The 17,080-nt window shown below is 35.1% G+C and overlaps 1 protein-coding gene across 1 annotated transcript in view; it reads right to left on the minus strand.

Moving 5' to 3' along the window:
- LOC108284414 (mucin-2-like) overlaps positions 1 to 9,763 on the minus strand; it is a 77,810-nt gene extending 68,047 nt beyond the window's left edge. The window contains exon 1 of the mRNA XM_037728718.1: positions 9,648 to 9,763. The gene's annotated coding sequence lies outside the window, so the exon portion shown is untranslated. The remainder of the gene's footprint in view (positions 1 to 9,647) is intronic.
- Positions 9,764 to 17,080: the final 7,317 nt, after the last annotated feature.

Raw genomic sequence — 17,080 nt, forward strand, 5'->3', positions numbered from 1 at the left:
AATCCAAACCACATATCTAATCTTAGATTTCCCAGTAACCACATTTTTTAATGTAAAAATAAACAGCGAAATTAATTTTAATGATAAATTTATTTATTCCAATATGTCCAAAATATTATTTCAACATGTAGAAAATGTCTTTTTTAATTGCTGATGAGATAGTTTACATTATTTCATTCATTTCAAATCTTGGACATTAGCTGTGTGTTTTATACTTGCACTATGTTGCAGACTGATTCCAGTGCCTACCAGCTACATGTGGCTAGTGGCTATTTCACCAGATGCTAGAGTCTCTATAGCAGAGAGAAAGAGAATGTCAGCCCTATTGTCTTCCCATTCTTCACCATCCCACACATATTTATTAAGTATTCACCTTTATGTGGTACTGGAGATAGAATTTGTGGGGGAAAATCACATGAGGCCCTCAAACTGTCACATATTTGAGGAACACTAAACAGAGAAATTGAGTATACAAATGGACGATGGCCAGACCATATATGATAGTATAACTATGACCCACAACTTTTGGCAGCAAGCAACCAGCCAGAGAAGCCAAAACACAACCTAGGCAACAACGGGCCGAGACTGGTCAATGACTGTCAGTTTTCATAATTTTTGCCCTCTCTACCAACTCAGGACTAACCAGAGAAAACCAAATATACTCCCCAAACCAACTAGAGAGAAAAGCGACTTCTAGGTAGCCCCTTCAGCTGCCTCATGTTGACACCTCCGACTGGGGACACCTGAAGCCTTCCCTGTTTTTCACTATTAAGCTTTCCCACTCCTCTACCTGCCTCTTTGTGACAAATACAAATGATAGTGGCTGATGCTCTTCAAGCTCTGAATAAAGAGTTTCTCTTTGTTCTCATATGAGTACTATTTATTTGTTCCCACAGAACCATCTTCTTATAATAATTAAAATAATCAAATGTCCTCTTAGTTTTTCCTGTGGGTTCAGTTTTTTACTTCATTAGCATCATTCATTCATGCAATGACTCTTTGCTGTGTTCTATCAGGTGTTAGCCATTGTGCTAAGTGTTAGAAAGTAAGTAAAGGACCAAAGATCCTTTCTAGTCTTTCCCTCAGGGAACTCAGAACTTAGTAAAGCACACGCAAATAAATGTTTAATAAGCTGTACTAAACACTACAAAGGAAAAACACACCATGAATAAAAATCTATAATGAGACTTCAACATTTTAATTTTTGTAAGATGCGACTGCCAATTCTTTGCAAGAAAAAACTCTTACCCTGCTACTTACTTGAACCTCAACAAATACTTGGCAAAATAAAAAATATTATTTTCCCAACAGACTTGCACATTGAAGATCAGATATTTTTCCTTGTCTCCCTATTTTCTTATCCCATTTTGCTTATTTCTCTTGTTACTTCAATAAATATCCCCAAATGGTTTTGGCATTTCTTCAGCAAATGATAAAAGAAAGAAGTTCTCAAAGGGGAACTCTGAATTCTTAGATAATTCCAAGCAATAACTGCCAGAAGAACTAGAGTTTTTGTTTATATTGTCACTTGTAAAAGAAGTGCTTTCATTCAGAGCTTAAATACAAATCATTGTAGATCATTTTATATCCTATGAAAATCACATCAGTTTTGTAAAGCAGTATAATCATTCAATAATGAACAAAGAAGTAAAACAGGAATAGATACCATTATAATCCCCTCTTCATTTACTGGTTCAGAGAACCCTCTTCATTTACTGGTTCCTTGTACTTCTGTAAATCATGCTTAGAAGGGCAAGGGCCTCCCTGCATACTGAAAAGAACATCTTTCCTGGTTGTCTGTCTATCTGGGTTTTGCACAATGTAAGAAGGCTTTTCCTGTGCCTTATGAGCAAGTCCCTGAAGCTTTGGGGTAAGAGATCATAAATGGCAGACAAGAGTGTTGCTGTTTATCCACTCATGACTGAGGAAGGAGCCACAGAGATCTGAAAGGGTCTCTGACACAGGGGTCACAGATATCCTGACATGGAAATTCTCCCTCAATTTCAAATATATGCTATCTTATTTCTCACTGTCCTTAAAGGAACAATTTCTAAAAGAATAATTCTTCCTGAGAGATAGGTCATTTTATTATTGTCCTCTAACAGTGATATGGTTTGGCTCTGTGTACTCACCCAAATCTCATCTCGAATTGCAATCCCCAGGTGTCGAGGGAGGGACCTCGTAGGAGGTGACTGGATCGTGGGGTCCTCATGATTGTGAGTGACTTCTTATGAGATCTAACGGTTTTATAAGTAGCAGTTTTTCCTGGTATCTCTTTCCTACTGCCTTGTGAAGAAGATATTTGCTTCTTCTTTGCCTTCTGCCGTGATTGCAAGTTTTTCCTTAAGCCTCTTCAGCCATGTGGAGCTGTGAGCCAGTTAAACCTCTTTCCTTTATAAATTACCCAGTCTCGGCTATTTCTTTATAGGCGTATGAAAACAGACTAATCTGCTCAGTATGGAATTTAGTTATTTCTTCTTCCAATCCAGTAAATCAATCCTCACTTAATGCTATTTTCAAGACCCTTCATTCTTTAAGTCCCTACTTACCTTATTGTTTTTTTTTCTTTTTTCTCACTAAATTTCTCCTGACTACTCCTAAGGCACACTTTCTCCTCTAAATTTCTGTAGTTCTTGCTATGGCTACCTGTCATCAGACATGTAACCTACGCTGTTATTATTTTTTCTGTTTTGTTTTTCCAGTTGGTGTATGAACAGAAACCATTGTCTTAGATTTAAGTGTTAACATGCACTTGATCAAAAATACCCAAAGCAGTAAAAGTCATCCCAAATGATGTTTTTTAAACCCAGGAGAGAAAAAAGCTTTGCATGAGTTTACATTGTAGAATTTAGGTTATATTAAAATAAACTAATTTATAAAAATGCTAAAACTTCTTAGCAGAAAGATTTATAATGAATTTAGTAAGCCCAAACTCTAATCTTCTAAACTATGCCTTATTTATGAAGAAATAAATATATTACCTGGAGAAGCTGATAGGTCTAACATATATAAAGAAACTTTGCCATTTGGACTATCTGAAATTTTCAAGGAATAATCCAACAAGAGCAAGCAAGATCTTTTTGTTATATTTTTGCTTTTAAGCTTGTGTTGAATATTTCTTAAATAAAAGTTTTTACTCAGAGAGATTTAACAACAATGACAAAAACTATCAGAATTTGCTAAGGAAGGTGAGAAATACAAGTATGTCACCAAATATCATGGACTCCCACCAAATGGACTCCCACTGCTCTATATTTCCTGCAGTTCTTCCAGATCTCTTAAGCAATTGATCAGCTCGGTCAAGTCCTACCCAGCACTCCATTACAAAACTGCAAATTAAGACCTGGGACCCAGCAGCATTTTTGTCATATGTCTTGGTTTAGCCAAACCTGTGAGGTTAAACAAAGAAACCTTAAAGAAAAAGAGACACCACAACACTTCAAAGAGTGAAAGAATAAATATCCTTTACATGAATTGAAGAAGGTTCCTTTTTAACTCTTCAGAAACTCAATAATGGCAGAGCACAATGGCTCACACCTGTAATCCTAGCACTTTGGGAGGCCAAGGCAGGTGGATCATCTGAGGTCAGGAGCTTAAGACTATCCTGGCCAACATGGTGAGACCCTGTCTCTTCTAAAAATACAAAAAGTAGCCAGGTGCAGTGGTGCATGCCTATAATCCCGGCCAGCTACTCCAGGGGCTGAGGCAGGAGAATCGCTTGAACGCAGGAGACAGAGGTTTCAGTGAGCCGAGATCCCACCACTGCACTCCAGCCTGGGTAACAGAGTGAGACTCTGTCTCACAAAAAAAAAAAAAAAAAGCAAGAAGTTCAATAATAAACATAGCTGATGCTAGCAGTGCTTTGAGCCATGAGCCTGTCTCTTGGCATGTTGCTCTATACTAGCTGCTTTACCTCAGTGTGCTCATCTATAAAGCAGAAATACTGTATAATAGTACCTCACAAAGTTGCTGCAAGGATTAACAAGGGAACTCATGCCATATGCAAAGTATCCTGTATAAACTAAAAGCCATCATCTACTTCTGATGTTTTAAGTCAGTCCAACAGGCTTTAACTAGTAGGTAACAGTATATTTAAAAGACAGCCCTATTGTTATACTAGTTAAAATATTCCCAAGGACTTTCCTAGCAATTGCATTTATCTCTTTTTATTTATTTCTGACCTGTTGTGGTTCACACTCGGACTTTGCATGATTCTGACCTTCTAACACCCTATTTTGCCTCTGGCTTTGAACATAAGTTGTTCTTAATCGCCCCACCCCATGAAATGCCTCCCCAAATACTTTGTCTCAAGTTAGCCTTCTGCTACCAATAGCTTTAAATAACGCTATTCTAGGGTTCAGTGTCTAAATAAAGAACATTCAAATGCACAATTGAAATGTAATAGGAGCCTAAGATTCTTACCTTAAAAAAAATAATAAAACGTTGATTTAAAATAATTTTAGATTTGCCAAAAATGTGTAAAGTTAGTAGAAGGATTTTCAAATATACCCTTTGCCCAATATCGATTTCCTTAAATATACCATGTCACATTACTATGGTACATTTGCCAAGCCTAAGAAACCAAAATTAACTATTAGCTAAATTCTAGATGACTTTTTTTGGATTTCACCAGTTTTTCATTAATGTCTTTTTTCTGTTCCAAGTTCAAATTCAGGATTCCACACTCCATTGAGTTAATGTGTCCCTTTAGTCTTCTCTTGTCTCTGACATTTTCTTCATCTTCCTTTAAAATAAGAATGAGCTAACACCTTTGAGGGTACTGGCTAGGTCTTTTGTAGAACGTTCCTCAATTTGGGTTTGCCTCATGTATTTTTCTTACCGTTAGATGGGGTTATAGGTTTTTGGAAAAAATATCCCCTAAAGGTAAAGCACCCTTTCTCATCACAGCATTTCAAGGATACTGTATCTGATACCCACATGACATAATTGAGGCTATTAGCCTTAAAGGTTAGGTAGTTTTTGTCAGGTTCTCCACTATAAAGTCACTTTTTATCTCTCGTCTTTGGAAGTGCAACTCTTACATTTTTCAGAGACAGGCAAATTTAAAACATGCTAGGGGAAACTTAAGGGGCAGCAACCAAAGAAGTAGGAAGAAAACCCAGAGAAAGTGTTGTTCAAGTAGCCAGGAAAGATAAAGGCATTAGGGGATGAGGGCATTGTGAACAATGTCAAATGCCCCATGAACTAAATTAAGATAATTACCAAAAAATGTGAATGGGAGGTAGAAATGACTCCAGTAAGAGCAATTTTAATTGTGTGATGGAGCAAAACCAAAATGTAATGGGATAGGCTAATCACAGAAAATGAACCTAGAATGTAAATGACATATTCTGGAATCTTGACTGCAAAGAAAGTATGTGGAACCAACTGAAGGGGGATAGAGAGGGAGTCACAAAATCAAAAGAAGTTATTGAGGATTCTGTGTTTTGTTTCATTAACGTAGAAGAGACTTGAGAAAACTCGTATGCTGAGAAGAAAGAGCTCACAAAAAGGGAAAGAGAAAGCTGGGGGTTAAAGATAAAAGCAACTTTACTGGGTAGAGTTAAGTGTACATGGCCATCACAGTATCTATCACAAAGTTAGTTTAGTCTCCAATATGTCTGAATTATTACTGATTACTGTAGTTTGTTGAGAATTCTCAGAGATTTACTGAGATAGAGGCTACCAGCTCAGAAAGCACATTCCTTTATAAAAATAAAATAGTGATTATCATCTTTCACTGGCGAGAGAATTTAAGAGGTATCTAAATCTCCAAGAAGCTATTCTTCTAGAATTTTAGATGACTGTTTGGACAAGTTGTTGATTCTATTTAGTAATTCTCATACCCTGGTTAAAGGTGCTTCTCTAGCCAGGAAGGCCAGAAACTTGAGATAAATTTTGGGTTTCTATTGACATTCTGTTTAGTAAATACCTTTGGTTCTTTTGCTTTCATTTTTTAACATGAGAAAGCATATCATAACATATTCTGTGACAAATATTACTGCTTGTCAGCAACTTGAAATTAGGAAGTAAAAGTTCATTTTACTAAAGCATAATATTTTCTTTTTTAAAAATATTAAAATTTATTCCAATGTTCTTATTTTTCCTGGGACAAACACAGAGGTTTTGGTGTTGGTGGTGGTGATCTTTGAAGAGGATGTGGGCAATTCCAATAAAGTAAGTAGATTTTTCAAATGTATGTTTTAAATATGAACTAAACACATAGTATGGGACCAAAAGTCTAATAAAACATCATAAATTTAACACAATGGATGACTTTGAACAGAACTTATATAATCTGCTACAATTGAGCAATTTTTCTTCTGAGAATTCACAGTACTTTTTGTAATGGGTAATGAATGAATATGTTTTGGATACATATTGTAAGGGTAAAAACCATGCACATTTATATTATATGCAGCAGCAGCAAAGCAGCAAGAGCACACGTTAAGCTAGAAAGATGTTGAAGAAAGAAAAAGCTCTCCTTAAAGGCAAGCTTAAGTCTTATTCATGTTTATATTTCTAACATTTGGTACAGTGCCTAAATTCAAAATATTTGTTCTTTGTTATATTAATTAGTGATTAAAGAAATACACAAATATAATAATCATATGAATCAACAAATAATCAAACATGACTAGCAAAATTAGGTTGGCTAAGGATCAGTCTCATTCTCAAATTCTATGACTATCAAAAGGTCTCTAACCAAATAGTATTCTCAAGAAGCTAAAAGGGTATTGACAGAGAATAACCTAAAGATAGATACTTGTTATCAAGCTGTTTTATTTGCACATAAATAAAATCAATCAAACGATTGATTTATCTAACAAAGGGAAAGCAGGATATAAAAGAGAAAGAAGAGTGAGGGAAAACAGGCAGATGCAGAACAGCAACTCATGGTTCCACATTTTTGGAATAAAGTCATTAGCTGGCAACAAGTAGAAAAGCCAGGCTGATCTTCAGTGAACTGACTAAGGATATCAAAGAACATACTTTGGAGGTTCTAAACAAGGGGTCAGCGAACTATATGACCTAAGGGCCAAGTCTGGCCTACATGGTTACCTACCGTGGACCAGGGCCAACATGCCTGTTCATTTGCTTGTTGTCAATGGCTGCAGTACACTGCAGTGACAAAACTAATTATCTACAACAGAGATCATGTCACTTAGAAAAGAGAAAATACTTACTCTCTGGTCCTTTTCAGAAAAAGTTGTCAAGTCTCCTCTAAATACACTAGTTGCAAGACAGAGTGTCAGATTGTGTTAAAAAGCAAGACCAAACTATGTACAGTTTCCCTTTGGTATCTATGGGGAGTTGGTTCTAGCATGCCTTTTCAAATTCCAAAATTCATGGATAGCATTTATTTAAATGCCATAGACCCTTATATAAAATGGCATGGTATTTGCATATAGCCTACATACATTCTCCCTAAATAATCTGTAGATTACTTGTAATACCTAGTACAATGTAAATGCTATGTAAATAGTTATTATAATGCATTATTTAGAAAACAATAAGAAAAATGTCTGTATGTGTTCAGTACAGAAGTAATCATCCTTTTTTCTGAAAATTTTAGATCTATGGTTGGTTGAATTCACAATGCAGAGTCCATGAATATGAAGGGCTGACTGAGTGACAAAAAGCAACTTTAAACACCTAGGTAAGCTAAAACTAAAAATATGGAGAAAAGCATTTCATGCAAACATTCATCAAATAAATCTAGGCTAGCTATATTACTATTAAGCAAAGTAAACTTCTGACAAAGAATGTCATTAAGAATAAAGAGGAGTTACTCAGGAAGCTGAGGCAGGAAGATCACTTGAGCCCAGGAGTTTGAGGCTGTAGTGTGCTAATGTTAGAAGTCAGACATTAAAAACAATGATGTGAATCTGTATTTATTAATTTGGAAAACTATCAAAGCTATATTTTCTGAAAAATAAATGGATTTTAAAAAGTCTTAATTTTACTTGATAGACAGATAGGCATGGAAACATATACACCAAATATGAAAAATAGGTAGCTCTGGGTAATGAGATTACAAATAATCTGTTTTCCTCTTTGTGTTTTCGGTACACTGATTTTTTTCAACAATGGTCATAATTAAAAATATTCACATACATATATTTATTTAACTAAATATTCACACACATACCTACACATCAGGCATTTCCTGACCAGTAACTTCTCTTCTTGGCTCTGGAATAAACGTGGCTGACCACCAGGTGGTCTCACTTCATTCTGTGCTTATGGGAGGTGAGCACGTACTCTGCTCGCCTCCCACCCTCAGTGGGAGATAAAGGACAACTGAGCTCCTTCAGACCTGTGGGATTGATCTCCAGGTTTCACAAATCTCCAGAGGGCCATGAAAGCAGTGACAATAACCCAAGAAGCCCCCAAAGAAACAAAGTCCTCTCACAGTACATGCTGAGTGGTGGGGAGATGAGCATGAAACAAAGCCAAGACATGAAACAAAGCCCTCCCTCTGTCATCCTGTAAGTGATTTGACCCAAATAAATGTCTTCCAAAATATGCCACAAGTCAATGGGAAATTTTGTACTCTATGGGTAACTAATCTTATTAACTGTTTGGGAAAACAGTCAATTTTTGCGATCAACAGTTGTGATTCCCATGTATTCCCACACACATTCAGTTATTTGTGTTTCACAAGCAAATGAGGTAGGGAGTACAGGATGCCCTTTTCCCATCTGAGGTCACTGAAATTCAGAGACGTTATATTGCTCCTACAAGACCTCCTAATGAGTGAACATTAAAGCCCACATTCAAACTTACACCTTCTGGTCTCCTGTCCTGAGCCCTTCCCTCCACAACCAGGGCACCCCAAGCTAGCCTGATTATAAAAATCACCTGAGGGGCTTGGGAAATAATTCAAAATTCCAGGCCAGCCTTTCCCCTGATGATCGTGATTCCAGCACAACTGAGATTGGAAATTTGTGGGTTTAAAAACAAACTCACCAGGTGATTTTCACGATTGGGTCAATTGGAGAGATGTTAACACATTTATCCCTTCTAAAGAAAAATATATATTCTCAGTCCCTACTGGGTTGTTAAATGTCAAGGTTAAGAAGACAAGGTCAGAGCTTCTGCATGGGGAATGGTCTGTCCAACTCTAAATGGTAAACCCTAACCCTTTTTTGGTGTTCACATTTGTTTACCTCTGGCTATCCTCACCGTAGGCAGCAGAAACCACACTTCAGCCTTGACAACTCCCCTACCTTAGTTGATTCCACCTCCTCTGCATTTGAGTTTTCTTTCAGTGGCCTGGTTCCCTGATCTCTTCCATCTCTCCCTGAAATCTACTGTACGAAACTCCTTGCAGCTCCAATCTCAGAGGCTGGCCCACAAGCTGACTCAGTTTCCTGTGCAAGTCAGCAGCAAATCAACCATTAAACAATACCTACTTGCTACAAAGAAGCTTCCAGAAGTGCACGTTCTTTACAACCGAGAATATAAGAAGCATAGCCCCACCTCACCTACATGGATCTATCATTTCTTCTCCTGTGAAGGAATTAGGCTGCTGACAGGACTGTTCTGTGTGGATGCATTCATGACTGGCTGAAAGGGCTAATGGGAAGCCAGTAATCCTCCCAACAAAACACCCTTTCACATCTCTGATGCTGTCTCCTCACCCTGCATGCTGAGGGGCTTAGCTTTGGCTGCTCCCATTGGGTGAATCTGCCTGCAGCTGTCTCCCAGCAATCCTCATCTGGGCTGGCTGTGGGAAATCTGTTCTCCAATCCCAACTTCAAGGTCCTGCCGTTGTGTAAGTTGTCTCCAAGACCTGTCAAATTTGAGCATCACATGAGGCATATATACATAAAGTACTTCGGGCATCATAAGAAGGCATCGATCACTTCCAGTCAAGGGAATTTAGAGAAGTTATCTGGCTGCAGTGCACTTCATTTGGACCTTAAAGTGTGAGGAAATGGATTTGAACATCAGAATGTTGGGAGGACATTATGAATGGAGAGGAAAAAAAACAGAGCAACCACAGAAAAAAAGGAAAAATCATAGTGTATGGGAAGAAGGAAGTTTTAGTTATTCTTTGCTTCCCAAAATTAATTCTTAGCTAGTTAGTTTTTAATGCAGTTTTATAGGCTTTAATTCTCTTTGGAAAGCCAAACTTATGAAAACTGTTTAAAAAAGAAAATTAGGGAAAAGGAACTAATTGTTATAGAATACCTTCTAAATTACCTCATTAAATCTTCAAAACAACACCAAAAAGGTATTATCCACTTCACCATCCTCCCCATTTCACAGATGACAATAATGAAGGCAAAGAAGTTAATTTGTCCTGACTCATGTCTCTTACCAAAAAATCAGACAAGAGATTTAAACTGAGCTCTGTTTGCCCTAAACCTCACATGGTATCTACTAGACCACCATTGCCTCTAGGATAACATAAAGAGGTCACATCACTACTGTAGAACATTCACCAGCTGAGATCTGTGCACCTGTGGTCTGAAAATCCTCATTAGAACAGAAAATTTAGTGTTAGCAGGATAGCATTATACATCACATCAAATTAATGGTATCAATTTGAATTTTATTCATTTTAAAGTCTCATTGTTAAATTTATAAAAGTTAATTTTTGTCTTATATCTGTTTCATACCTAAAAGTATAAGGAGTGCATATGTAGTTTTATAGTTGTACATTTCAAGTAACATTACAATAAAAATATATTTCAACATTCCAAGTTTATGAGATTTTTTTAATCCATTAAAAGTTCTCCACATAAAACGTCTCCAATTCTGAGAAAGTTGTATGAACATGTTACTCAAGAATAACCATTGGCCATAACAGAGTTTTCTCATGCAGATGAGTCTCTAGAACAGCAATGTGTCTGTATAATGAACAAGCTGAGATTTTTCTATGACTTCATCTTCTTTCTTTTGCACCAGAGCAGAAAACAAAGCCCAGGGTGGTGTGTCCTGTGAAGTTGAAAGCACTATGCTCATGTCTCTTAAACTGAAGTCAAACTTGTTGGGGAAGAAATTGTTTTTGAAACCTATATTATTTTTAAATTTCAAATTTTTACAGAAAATAAAAAGTCTTGGATTTTTTCAAGTTTTTCCTCCTGAGTAAAGAAGTAGGTGTACCATATGTATCCTCTGATCCCAGAAATATTATAAATGTAAGACACTTTTATCACTTTCGTTATCTGAGTGACGTTCTTCCAATGCATATTTTATATTTCTATGACACATTTTACAATGCACATATGTATCTTAAATATTTCTAATTTATGTACCCCCTTTTCTTTTTGTTTTCTTTCCTATTTACAACCCATTACTCCTATCATGCAGTTAAATATTTAAGAGAGAATTCCCTCCTTTAAAAAAAGGAGAAATCTCACGTCCTGTCTGGCAAGTTTTCAAAAGTAAAAAATCAGAAAGCCATTGACTGCCGCACCCTTTTCCACACTAGGATGACTAACTTTAATTACTCAGAGGATATTAAAGTGACAGTGTGCTTTATATCCATTATTCCAGCCCTAAACCCCATTCCTTCTGACCCAGATGACCCACACATCATCCTGCAGTCAATACCTAATGGAAGAAAGTTCCAGGGAACCCATTTCTATTTATGACCAAAGACATGTCCCCTTTCACCTCATTTCTGCTTTATGCTTTTTCTTCAGGCTACTGAACTCTGGAAAATCTCCCATATCTGCCCCTTATCACCATATTGCCGCTCATTTGATGATCACCAAATCTGGCATCTAGTTTTGATCCTGGGTGTCTTCTTCAGACACAGTTCTGCCCTTGTTTTGACTCCAACCTCTTCTGGTTGTTGTAGATGGCCAACACTGAAAACACTGCCCAAGTCTCTGTTCTGGAAACTATACCCATCTATGACACTGGCAGGAGCACCAGCCTTGCTTGCATGGCTTCCCTTGATAGAAGATTATAAATATTCAAACTTATAAATTAAAAATAAAGGTTCAAATATCAGTCAGCATAAAATAGCACCTTAATATTTGATAAGGTAAGGAATAGAAGAATATATATAGGACAAAACTATCCTGTGTGGTCATCTTCATATCAGTTAATCTGAACATAAAGAATGAAGAACGCTGTTTCTGAGGGAAAGAGACATCTGCCGTGACTTCCACTGGTCCCACATAAAGACATTCCCATACAGAACAATAACTCAGAGGGACTTGACGGCTTCGTTCACGATACTCACGATACCCAGGGACAAGTTTTCTCTGAAGCTAAGGACTTTTTATCCATGTTACAAAACAATCATTTTTTAACAGCTTTATTGAGATATAATTGACACACAACAAATTACAATATGTAAAGTATACAGTTTATATGCAAAGGTGAAACCATCATCAATACTAAGAAAATGAACATATCCCTTATCTCCTAGAATTTTGGGGGGCCTTTTTCTAATACCTCCCTCCTGCTCCTCCCCACCACTGCCCATCCCCAAGCAACCACTGATCTGCTTGCTATTGCTGTAGATAACTTTGCATTTTCCAGATGTTATATAAATATAGTTACACAGAACATACATTTGTAATCTAGATTTTTTTCATTTAGGATTATACTAAGCTTCATTTATGTCATCACATATATCCCAAGTTAATTCCTTTTTGTTGCTGAGTAGATTGAATTGTATGAATATACTATAATTATTTATCCAGGTGTTGATGGACATTTGGAGTTGTTTCCAGTTTTGGGCTATTACACATAGAGCTGCTATAAATATTTATGTACAAATCTTTATATAGACCTATGATTTCATTTATCTTGGGTAACTACCTAAGAGTAGAATTACTAGGTCATATGGTAAGAGTATTTTTAACTTTCAAAAACTGCCAAACTGTTTTCCACAGATGTTATGCCATTTTTTATGTTCCCCAAAGCAGTGTGCTTACTCTACATCCTTGTCAAGAGTTGGAATGGTAGGTGTTTTCAATTTTATACATTCTAATTACTGCAAAGTAGTATTACAATGTGATTTTGTTTTGTATTTCTCTAATGACTAAATATGATAAGCATGTGCTTATTTGCCATCAAATATTTCCCTGATGAAGTATCTCTCTCTTTTATGAGGAAAAGAGGATTTTATGAGGATTTTAATTGGATATTGAGTTCTGGGAATTCTTTGTCTGTTCTGGATATATTTCATTTATATAATATATGATTTGCAAATATTAGCTCCCATAGGGAGGCTTGTCTTTCATTCTATTAGCTGTGCTTTTTAAAGAGCAGAACATCTTAATTTGAACAATGCCCAATGTATCAATTTGGTTTCTTTATAGACCATACTTCTGGTATCTTATCTAAGAAATCTTTGTATAACCCCAGGTCTCAAAATATTTTCTTCTATGTTATCTTCTAGAAGTTTACAGCTATATAAAACTGTATACTTCTGTATATAGACCTATACAATTTAGGTCTGTGGTCCATTTTGAGTTAATTTTTTCATATAGTACAAGGTATTACTTCAAGTTTAGTTTTTTGGTTTTTGTTGGGTTTTTTTTTGCATTTGCTGAAGTCTTTTCTTTTTCCACTGAATATACTTTACCTATTTTTGAAAATTAAAATGACCATATATAAATGGTTCTACTTCTCAATTATTCATTTTGTTCCATTTATTTATTTGACTTGACACAAATACCATATTAACTTTACTCTTGTAGCTTTATAAGTCTTGAAGTCAGATAGTGTAAGTCCTCCAATTTGATCCACTTTTTTAAATTACTTGTGCTGCTACACATACTTTGCATTTTCATATGAAAGTCAGAATAGATTTTCCATTTCTATAAAAAATTAATGAAATTTTTATTGAGGTTCCATTGAATCTATAGACCTACTTGGGGTGAACTGACATCTGTAAAATATTGAGTCTTCCAATCCATAAAGGCGATATGTGTTGCTATTAAATTAAATGTTTAATTTCTTTCATTCATATTTTGCATTCTATAGTGTATGAATACTTTATATTTTGGTGCTTTTATAAATGATTTTGCTTTTAATCTCAATCTGTTATTTATCACTAGTTATATTACTTTCTTGTTGCCACGATAACAAATTATCACAAATTTAGTGGCTTAAAGCAATAGAAATGTATTCTCTTATAGTTCTTAAGGTAAGAAATCTAAAATTTGTCAGCAGGCCTGCATTCTTCCTAGAGGAATCTATTTCTTTGGCTTTCCCAGCTTCTAGAAATTTCCTGCATTTCTTGGCTTATGGCTACACATCTCTCCAACCTCTGCTTCAGTGTTCACGTCTTTTTCTCAAACTCTCTCTCTTATAAGTACCATTGTGGTTACGACAGCCGCATCTGGATGAACCAAGATAATCTCCCCATCTCAAAATACTTCACTTGGTATTAGCTACAAAGTCTCTTTTGCCATAGAAGGAAACATACTCACAGGTTCAGGAGTTAGGTAATGAACAGCTTAGGAATGAGGCATACAATCACACTAGTACATAAAAATATGATTATTGAATATTTTACATTCTGCAACCTTACTAAACTCACTTATTAATTCTAGTATCTTTTTTGTAGATTCCATAGTACTTTCTACATATATGATTATTTCATCTATTAAAAAGACAATTTTACATATAGTTTTCTAATCTATGCCTTTTATTTCATTTTCATGTCTTATTGCACTCATTAGGACTTCCAGTATGATGTTTAGAAACAGTGGTAAAAAAAAATACTTGTGTTGTTCCAAATGTTAGGGCCACACTTTATTATTCCATCTTTCATTATTAAATATGTTAGCCAGAGGTCATTTTATACACACACTTTGTGAGGTCCAAGAAGTTGCTTCTAGTCTGCAGTATGCTGAGAGAATTTTTCATGAATGAATGTTAAATTTTATTAAATGCTTTTTCTACATATATTGAGATGATCATGTGGTTGTTTTTATTTTATCTGTTGATAAAGTGAAGTACATTGATTGATTTTCAAATCTTGAAAAAATTGATTTTCCAATGAACATTGCATTCCTGAAATAAACCCTACTTGGTTAAGATACATTTTCCTTTAATATTTTTAGATTTTATTTACTTTTATTTACTTAAAACTTTTAAGAATTTTTTAATCTATACTCATGAGTCATATTAGGCTGCAGTTTTCTTCTCTTACAATGTCCTTTTCTAGGTTTGGAATCAGGGTAATGCTGACTCTATAGAATGAGTTGGAAAGTGTTCACTCCTCTTTCATTTGGGGAATTATTTTGCATTGAGTTGGTATTCGTTTTTAAATGCTTGGTAGAACTCACCATTGAAGCCATCTGGGCCTGAAGGTTTTTTTTTATGGGAATATGTTTACCTGCAAATTTATCTTCTTTAAGAAGATAAATTTTATCTTCTTTAAGACACAGGGCTACTTGGGTTATACATTTATTCTTGAGCGAAGTTTGATAAGTCTTTTAAGAAACTTACCAGTTTCATCTTTGTTATTGAATAAATTGGCATGAAGTTGTCCATACTATTCTCTGATTATCATTTTAATATCTGAGAAATCTCTACTCATATCACCTCTTTCATTATTGATAGTGATACTTCATCTTTTTCTCATGGATAGTCTGACTAGAGGTTTATCCATTTTATTGATCTTCTCTAAGAATCTAGGTTTTATTTCATTCATTTCCTCTAATTTCTGTTTCCATTTTATTGATCTCTCAGGTCTTCATTATTTTCTTTCTTCAGCTTACCTTGAATTTTATTTGTTCTTCTTATTGTAACTTCTAAAGATAGAAGCTAATGTCATTAATTTTAGATCATTCATTTTTTTCCAAAGGAGACATTTAGTGCCATAAATTTCTCTCTAATTACTGCTTTTGATATATCCTACAAATTTTGGTATCTTGTTTGGTCATTTTCACTCAGTTCAAAATATTTTATAATTTCTTTCTGATTTCTTTTTTGACCCATCTATTAGTTAGTTTCCAAATATTTGAGGATTTGCTGAAGACATTTATGTTGTTGGATTTCTAATTAAATTCCTTTCTGGTCAGAGAAGATACTTTGTATGATTTTTATCACTTTTTATATATATTTGGCTAAGAATATTATCCATCTTCATAAATTAGACATGTATCCTTAAAAAGAATATTCTGCTATTGTTAGATACTGTTCTACAAATGTCAATTACGTCAGGTTGATTGATAATGGTAAGTCTTCTCCATCCTTACTTTCTATATCCCTATCTTCTGTCTACTTGTTCTATCACTTATCATGTTTGAATATTTAAATCTCTTATTATAATTTTGGATTTGTCTATTTCTGCTATCAGGTTTTGCTTCATGTATTTTAAAGCTCTGTTATTACCTGCATAAGTATTTGGGATTGTTATGTTCTATTAATGAATTGACCTTTTTATCATTATGGAATGGTCTTCTTTATCCTTGATAATGTTCTTTGTTCTGAAATTCTACTTTGCTTGATGTTAATATAGCCACATCAGCTTTATTTTAACTAGCATTATCATGATATATCTTTTTCCATATTTTTATTCTTAACCAATTTTTTGTATATTTTAAGTCAATTTACTGTCGGCAGTATATAAATTGGGTCACTAATATTATTTTTCATCATCATTAATATATTGTTCCAAAAAGCCTAATCTTGGCTTCTTTGGAGGTCAATTCTTTTTTATTTCCAAATATTTGTAAGCATTTTAAATGTTTGAGGGAAATTACCTTCAGAGAATGTACAAAATTAAATAATATATTGATATCTTTGCTATTCAAGGACCTAACTGATGTTTTTACATAAATATTATATTACTTTAAAAAATCAAGGACTCCTACTCTACATTTTGTGAAATTACTAAGTAGGACCACATTATAGGGGCTGTCCATTGTCTGAGTTTTCCTAGTGCAACTTGTTAGCCTCACCCCTACCCCATCCCCACATAATTACCTTTAAGAAGTGTCAGCCAGCATGGTGGCTCACCCCTGTGATCCCAGCACTTTGGGAGGCCAAGGTAGGAGGATCACTTGAGCCCAGGATCTTGAGACCAGCTGGGACAACAGAGAGAGACCTCCTCTGTACAAAAAATTTAAAAACAAATTAGCTAGGCATA

Source organism: Cebus imitator, unplaced genomic scaffold, assembly GCF_001604975.1.
Source record: "Cebus imitator isolate Cc_AM_T3 unplaced genomic scaffold, Cebus_imitator-1.0 Scaffold278, whole genome shotgun sequence".
Lineage (NCBI taxonomy): Eukaryota > Metazoa > Chordata > Mammalia > Primates > Cebidae > Cebus > Cebus imitator.